This window comes from Leopardus geoffroyi, chromosome B1 (genome assembly GCF_018350155.1).
Source record: "Leopardus geoffroyi isolate Oge1 chromosome B1, O.geoffroyi_Oge1_pat1.0, whole genome shotgun sequence".
In the NCBI taxonomy this organism is placed as follows: domain Eukaryota; kingdom Metazoa; phylum Chordata; class Mammalia; order Carnivora; family Felidae; genus Leopardus; species Leopardus geoffroyi.
Window position 1 is genome coordinate 15,469,570 of NC_059327.1, and position 8,673 is coordinate 15,478,242.

Below are 8,673 nucleotides of genomic sequence, written 5' to 3' on the forward strand. Positions count from 1 at the left end.
GAAGAATAGCGTTTACATAAAGTTGAGTCTTTTGAGTAACAAATTCTTAATGTAGCCATATTTGTCCATCTTTTCCCTTACAGCAATATTTTTGTCTTGCTTAAGATCTCCTGTACATTCATCTATGATAAAGAAGAAAAGAATATATAATAGGAAAAAGAGTCTCTTCAATAAATGGTGTTGGGAAAACTGGACAGCTACATGCAAAAGAATGAAATTGGACCCATATCTTACACTATCTACAAAAACAAATTCAAAATGGATTAAAGACTTGAATGTAAGACCCCAAACCATAATACTCCTTAAAGAAAACATAGGCAGTAAGCTCTTTCAAATCTTTATGTTGTACACTTGAAACTAGCATGTTAATTGTATCTCAATAAAACAATCAAAAATAGATAAATAATTTAAAATATTATTTTTTGCTTGTTGGGATAGAAGGATAGATTTGATTTTTGTCTTTTGGTATCCAACAACCTTGCTAACTAAAGTCACTAATTAAATTTAAATAATTTATTGGAAGGGGAACACCTGGGTGGCTCAGTCGGTTGAGCATCTGACTTCACCTCAGGTCATGACCTCACACTTTGTGAGTTCGAGCCCCGCATCGGGCTCTATGCTGATAGCTCGGAGCCTGGAGCCTGCTTCAAATTCTGTGTCTCCCCCTCTCTCTGCCCCTCCCCTGCTCATGCTCTGTCTCTCTCTCTCTCTCAAAAATAAACATTAAAAAAGTAATTAAAAAAATAAATAATTTAGGGGTGCCTGGGTGGCTCAGTCGGTTAAGCGTCCAACTTCGGCTCAGGTCATGATCTCACGGTTTGTGAGTTCGAGTCCCGCGTCGGGCTCTGTGCTGACAGCTTGGAGCCTGGAGCCTGCTTCGCAGTCTGTGTCTCCCTTGCTCTCTGCCCCTCCCCCACTTGTGCTCTGTCACTCTCTATCAAAAATGAATGAATGAATGAATGAATGAATGAATGAATGAATAAATAACTAAATAAATAACTAAATAAATAATTGATTGGTGGATTCTTTTGGGTAGTCCACGTACATCACCAAATTGCGAGTAGGAGCAGTTTTTATTCTTGTGTTCATATTCTTATACTTGTTTGCTTTTATCTTGCTTATCAGATTGGTAGGACATTCTTATCTCATTCTCATATCCAGAGGTAAAGCTTTTAACATTCAATCGTGTTTGTGTAAGATTATTTATAGGTACATTTTATTAGATTCAAGCAATTTTATTTATATTTGGTAAAAGTTCTGTTCATGAATATATATTGGCTTTCGGCAAGTTCTTGTTCAGAAATCATCTGGAAGGTAACATGTTGTTTTCCCCTTTATTCCGTTAAAGTGACAAATTTCATTTTTTTTTTCAAACGTTAAACGATTCTGTTGCTGTTGTTGTTGTTGTTGTTCCAAATGTGATGGATTTATTTCATTTTACTCTGCTGCAAAACAAAAGTTCCAGTACAGCACAGAGACCATTATCTTTTAAAAGGTCTTGAAACATGTGGGACATGCAAGACATGATGTATAAAGTGGAAGCCTGGATCACACTTCCTTTATAACCCAACACTACATTGTCACTGAGGCACGCATGTGAAAATAACACCGTGGCACCGAACTGAAATGTGGCACAGACGTGACAATTCTCGGCCTGCCTTCAAGCACCAACCTTAGGATGGACTTAGGATCTCTAGACTTCAGTGTGGGGAAGATTATTACCATTCTTGGGAAGAATAAAAAGTTCACGCTTCTGAAATTTCACAGAAGAGTTTTAAGGCCCGAACACAGTGTGTCCATTTCTCTTCGTGTCCAGAGACAAAACGGATGCTTCACTCAAAACCACGTGAAGCTTCACAGCTCGGACCCCACCCCAAACTTGTGACCTCCTGCATTTATGTTCTTTCCATCAGTGAAAGCTGATAGGGTAGGTTTGACTACTGGCTGAAAGGTTTGAGTATAACCCAGTCCAATCAGACTGGGATTACTCACTTTGGCCTATAGAGAAGTTCTACAAGCCAGTGTGTATTTAGCAGCAACATCAAAACAGGTGCTGGTGACAGCTACACAAGCCAGGTTCACTGGCAATTCAGTCTTCTCGTTTTAAGCCCCTGGTAGATAGAACCTCCAAATTCAGTGCCATCGTTTATATGCGTGTGCAGCTGGAGGGGTGCATCCCTGTAGCCCAGGGCAAAATGATCCTGTGACAGTTTGGATTTGGCTGTGTCAAAACTCATCTGAGAGCCAGCAAGCAACCTCCAATGGCTACCACAGCCCAGTCATAGATGGTTGGTCCAGAAAAATCTGTATCCGCATCACCGTCAAGACAGAAACAATCTTATTTATAGGGGATTTCAATTTTCTGCCCTCCCTCAGTATAAATATGGTACCGAGAGTCAGTTTCAACCCTTCAGCCAACTTACTCTACAAAGAACTTTCCGTCCCAAGAGTATTGTCCCTGTTCCATTTGTTGGTTGAAAGTAAGTCCCCAGTTACAGATCTTCTATTTGGTCTCTAGGTGGTCTGATGCTTTCCCTGTATCCGTGGAAGCATGACCAGAGGTAGAAAATTCCATTCCTCTACAAGATTTGGTTCTCAGATCTACTGACTATGCCAAAACCAAATCCTCTGTTGAAGACATCCTTGGCAGCCATTCCCAGGTCATGCTAAGTCAGTGTGTTACATGTATCTCCAGCCAGAGGGCTTGTCCCCATTCTGCCAGGGCAACCAGAATATTAAGCCATTCTCACATTCTTGGAATAGCCCCGTTTGGTCACGGTGTATTCACCAGACATTGCTGGATTTATTTTGCTAGTAGTTAATTTATTTATTTTTTACATTTATGTAAAACATCATGTTATTAGCCTGTAATTTTCCTTTTTTTATAATGTGCTTGTCAGGTTTTGGTGTTGAAGTAACACTGGCCTCGGAAGACACAATGGAAAGTGTCTCACTTTTCTATTCTCTGGAGAAGTTTATACACAATTGGCATATTTTTTTCTCAAATATTTGGTAAAATTCACCAGTGAAGTAATCTGGATTTATTTTTTTTTATGGAAAATTTAAAATTATGCATTCCATTTCTTTTGTTGTTATAGGACTATAGAGATTTTCTTGTGTCAGTTTAGGTAAACATTGCTTTTCTAGAAAATTGTCCACTGGTAAAAAAAATTTAGTTATTTACATAACTTTGTTATAATATCCTCTTATAATATTTTAAATATTTGTAGGATCTATAACAGAGTCCCCTCTTTCATTTTTGACGTGGGTTATTTTTACCTTTTTTTCTTTGATCTCACCAGGGAATTAGGACTTTATTAGTCTTTTCAAAGAGCCAACTTCTTGTTGTGTTGGCCCTCTCTCTGTTGTATTTACTTTATATTCCATTTAGTTCTCTTCTTATTATGTTTTCCTCTCTTCCACTTTGAGTTAGATAACTTTCCAACTTTTTGAGATAGATACTTAGATCAGTGATTTTTCAGCTTTTCTTCTTTTCTATTATATGTGTTGTAAGGGTATAAATTTTCCTCTAAGTATGGCATTAACTGCAACCAATATGCTTTGCAATATTTTCATTATCATTCCAGTAAAATATTTTCTAATTCCCCTTGTTCTTTCTTTCTTTTTTTCATGTTTATTTACTTTTGAGAGAGAGAGAGAGAGAGAGACAGAGCACAAGTGGGGAAAGGGCAGAGAGTGGGGAAAGGGGAAAGGGCACAGAATCTGAAGCAGGCTCCACGCTCTGAGATATCAGCACAGAGCCCGACGCAGGGCTCAAACTCACAAACCTTGAGCTCATGACCTGAGCCGAGGTCAGATGCTTAACCAACTGAGCCACCCAGGCACCCCTCCACTGTTATTTCTTCATTGACTTATGGGTTATTCAAAGGATAATTCTTAATTTTCATACCTGGAGGGATCTTCAAATGGTCTATTTATAATTTATTTCTAATGTAATTCCACTACTGCCAGACAATAAACTATATCATTTCAATCCTTTGGTGTTTGTTAAGGTTTGATTTAAACCTAGCATGTGGTAATTTTTATAAATAATCCAAGTGTAATTTTAAAAATGAAATCTACAGTGTTAAGTGAAATATTGTTTATCTATCAATTAGGCCAGATTTGTTCATTGTGAAGTCCAAATCTATATTTTTTATCTCCTTAATGAGAAAGGCATGCGGAAATTTCACACTATGCTTGGAGATTTATCCATTTCTTCCTGTAGTTACGCTGAGTTTTGCCTTACACATTTTAAGGCTATTTTATTAAGCGCATACAGTTTAGAATCACTATATATTTCTGGTAAATTAAACTACTTATTTTTATAAAATAGTCTATCTCTACCAATTATTTCTTCCTTAAAGTCCACTTTGTCTGATAATAATATAATAACCCTGGCTTTTTTGGTTAGTATTTGCATGATACATCTTTTTTTTATTACCTTACTTTCAATATTTCTGTGTCCTGATCTTTGTGATGTGTTTCTTATAAGCAGCATATAGTTGTTTTCTCACTCCAGATTTACCATCTTACCATTTGCTTTCTAGTTGTCCCACATATTCTATGTTTCTTTTATTACTTTCTTTTTTTTTTTTTTTTTTTTCAACGTTTATTTATTTTTGGGACAGAGAGAGACAGAGCATGAACGGGGGAGGGGCAGGGAGAGAGGGAGACACAGAATCCGAAACAGGCTCCAGGCTCTGAGCCATCAGCCCAGAGCCCGACGCGGGGCTCGAACTCACGGACCGTGAGATCGTGACCTGGCTGAAGTCGGACGCTTAACCGACTGCGCCACCCAGGCGCCCCTCTTTTATTACTTTCAAATTGATTGTTTCTGTTATCCCATTTTCCCACTCATTTTGGCATTTATACATTACTTTACTATTCTTTTAGTGGCGACCCTAGATATTATTACACACATCCTTAACAAAAAAAATCAACATCAAATAGAAATACTTTTATCTCTTCCTGGACAGTACTAGAACTTTATAGCACTTTAACTATATTTACCTTATTATCCAACTTAGATGCTATTTTGCCATATGTTTGTAAATTTAATCAACTTTATTAAGAAGGAGTTGGCACTGCATAAAATGTTCCTGTTTTACGTGTACAGTTTGAGGAGTTCTGACAAATGCATACACCCATGTGACCATCGTGATATAGAACATTTACTTCACCCTGAAAAGTCATCTCATGCTTAGGTAACTATTGATCTCTTTAAGATTGGTTGGTTGTGACTGATTTTTAAAAATTTTTTAATGTTTATTTATTTTTGAGAGAGAGAGACAGGGCATGAGTGGGGGAGGGGCAGAGAGAGAGGGAGACACAGAATCCAAAGCAGGCTCCAGGCTCCAAGCTGTCAGCACAGAGCCCGATGCCAGGCTCACCAATGAAGATATCATGACCTGAGCCAAAGTTGGACACTTAACTAAGTCACCCAGGCGCTCCTGATTGATTTCTTTAAGATCATCATGATCCTTAAGACTATCTCATGTTTTGAGATTCATTCATGTTCTTACAGATATCACTGGTTCACTACTATGTATAGCTGAATGATATTCTATTGTGTTAATAGTCCACAATTTATTTATATATTCACCACTTGATGGATATTGGAATTGCTTGGTCTCATATGTTTGTTTAATTTTTTTAAAGAAACTACCAAATTGTTTTCAAAGTGGTTTTGCCATGCATTTTGATTTTTATATATTTAAACCCCATAAAATTTTATTACTATGATCTCAGTCATCAATAATTATTTTTATTTCCCCTTTCTGTGTATCTTATATTTTTCTCTTCATTCTTTTTGCGTCTCTGAGCTGCTGTCTGGAATAATTTTCTTTCTGCCTGAAAAACATCTTTATTTTCATTAGTGTAGGTCTGCTGCTGATGAATTCTATTTTTATCTGTCCAAAAATGTATTTATTTTGCTTACATTTTTGAAGGATATTTTGGATGGTATTGAAATATAGATTGTGATTATTTTCTCTTAATATTTTGAAGACACCATTCCATTGTCTCCTGGCTTTTATTGTGTCTATTGGAAAGTAAACTGTCAGTCTTATTGCTATTACTTTGAAGGTAATGTTTCTTCTTTTATTAGCTACTTTTAAGACCTTTTTTACCCTTCATTTTCAGCAGTTGTACCATACTATGCTTAGGTGTGTTTTCATAGTTATCTGCTTGGTTCTATAGTGCTTCTTAAATCTGTAGTTTGATATCATCAATCCATTTTGGAAAATTCTCAGGTGTTATCTTGGCAAATAACAATACTGTCCAATTCTCTTCTTTCTTCTCCTTCTGGACACCAATTATGCATATCACAAAACTTTTCACTGTATCTTTTATGTTTCTTAGTCCCTTTTCTTCATTTATTGTACTTTTGTTTCTCTGTGCTTTTATTTTGGATATTTATTACTGATCTTTCAATTTCCTATTTCTCTCTCTAGCTGTTAAACTCATTACCAAATTTTTCTGTTCCAGAAGTTTCATTTTAAAAATAATTTCCAGTTTTCTGTAAAAATTCTCAATTATGTCTTTTATTTCTGTAAACATATTAGTACAGTTATTTTAACATCTGTGTCTGATTATCCGGATACCTATAAGTCATTTTGTGTGTGTGTTTTCCCCTTTGGTTATCTATTACATTAACTTGTCTCGTCATAGTCTTGATTATTTAAAAGTGAATATTAGATATAGTACATGAAAAATTGTAGAGAAACACTGAAGTTTAAGATGATAGTCTCTTTCAGTAGAGAGGATTTATGTTTTTCTTCTTGGTAATAGCTAAAGGTTCTAGCAAGCCTAAATAACCTGAATCTAACAAGGGATTGGGATTATTTGAAGCTGCTTTAGTCCCTTTGAGATTAGATTATTTATAGTTCACTTATTGAGATTAGATTATTTATAGTTCACACTTAGTCCTAGGGTGCAGCCATGTAGTTTATCCAAAGTTTAGAGGGGTACTTGGATCCTTGTCACCCTCTATTGAACTCCTCAGCCTCTCATCTGCCTCTTCTAGAAGCTCCAGAGTCCTGAATGCAATGCCCATCTTCCTGTTTTCCTTCTTTTCTAAGATCTTGGCTCCATGATTCTTCACTGGCTTAATTCCCTGATGCCTTCAAACATTTTTAAAAAATAATTGTTCAGCTCTTCTAGCTGTTAGCAATAGGATTAATCTGAATTACTTAGATTACCACAATCAGAAGGGGGCCTCCCAGAACACAAATGTTTAGGTATAAATGTTTAGGTATAAATCAGAGTGAAGAAAAAGTCTACAAAATAAAGTATTAGAAATCAGATGCACATGAACATGAGTACAAAGAACATAAACAGTACAAGTGAAATATAGCTATAACCTCTTAGGTAGTCTTCAATACCTCTGTTATCGTCTATATGCTATCTTTTATATGTTTTATCTCCTGTATATATTCTACCTTATGACTAATCACCTCCCTACTTTGGTACATTTGCCTGGGAAATGTAATGGAATTTGTTATATAAACCTCAATTGTCAAGTTATTAGTGAGAACATACAAGAAATTGAGAGAGGGAAAGTAAATGATATATACTACAGTTACTTGGGTAATAAAATAAGAATATAAGATGCAATTGGTTGACCAATTCTTAGGGACAAAACAATTGCCACTCAAAAAATTAACTGATAAAGAGATGTGAGGAATAGTAAAGATATAAAATATAAAAATTAGGATAACTCCATGGTGGTTGTGAGGGTGGAGGGAAAAAAAGCCAAACTAAGAGCAAAGTCGTATTACTAAAGCAAAAGGGCAGTAGCATTTGAAAATAAATAAACAAATCTTCAAAGAAGCTTTATCATCAAGAAAAATAATAGAAAATGAAGTGGTGGTAAAATAGAAATCAAGGAAATAAAAGTTCTCCAACCCCAAATTCCTTTAAATATAAATTCCTATTGAAAAATAACTTTTCCATAAGTTAATCTATTATTTTCTGCTTCAGTAATTACAAGGCATATCATGTATTTCAATAATTTTTGTTACGTTAGGACTTTATCATCAGTTTTTTAGGATTACCACTTTGATCATAGCCTTTATTGAAGAGATGGAAGATGTCAAACGTGTATGGGACTAGGATGAGTCTACACAGACCCAACTTATCCTGAACGATATTTTTTGGAATCAATTCCTGGCACAATTTTTTTCCTTGCCTTGGCTTCTTTTTCTTAAAAATCTGTTTACAAAGGGGTCCGGTAAACTCTTTCCAGTTCAGTAAACTGTCGTCCAGTCCAGCTCCAGTGAACTGGTTGATCTATGACTTGAAAGAAAAGTACAATTTCCAGAGTTGTAGCAATTTAGTGTCACTGTACCAAGTCAAAAGATGCATTTATAAACGAGGGAGAGGAAAGGAGACAGAATTATTGAGAATGAAGTATGAGAAGCAGTTAAATATTTTAGCTTGAGGTCTTCCTTCGTTGTCATGACAAGAAAGTATACTGAATGATGTTGAAAGCCAAACAAGCCATCCCAGGCTAGGTAGGACCTGAGAGCTTCAAGATTCGTTTACTTGAGAACAAAAGAGGGCACCAAGCACAGTACTGCAAGTGCTCTAACCTGGTACATTTTGGAAGTCAACATGGGGAGCACATGATGCGAGATAGACCCAAGAACTTTGAGCTCTTTTAGTCTTGCT

General features: G+C 36.0%; 1 pseudogene; it reads right to left on the reverse strand.

Annotated features, from left to right (window-relative positions):
* Positions 1 to 1,689: 1,689 nt before the first annotated feature.
* Positions 1,690 to 2,714, reverse strand: LOC123596322 (annotated as a pseudogene).
* Positions 2,715 to 8,673: the final 5,959 nt, after the last annotated feature.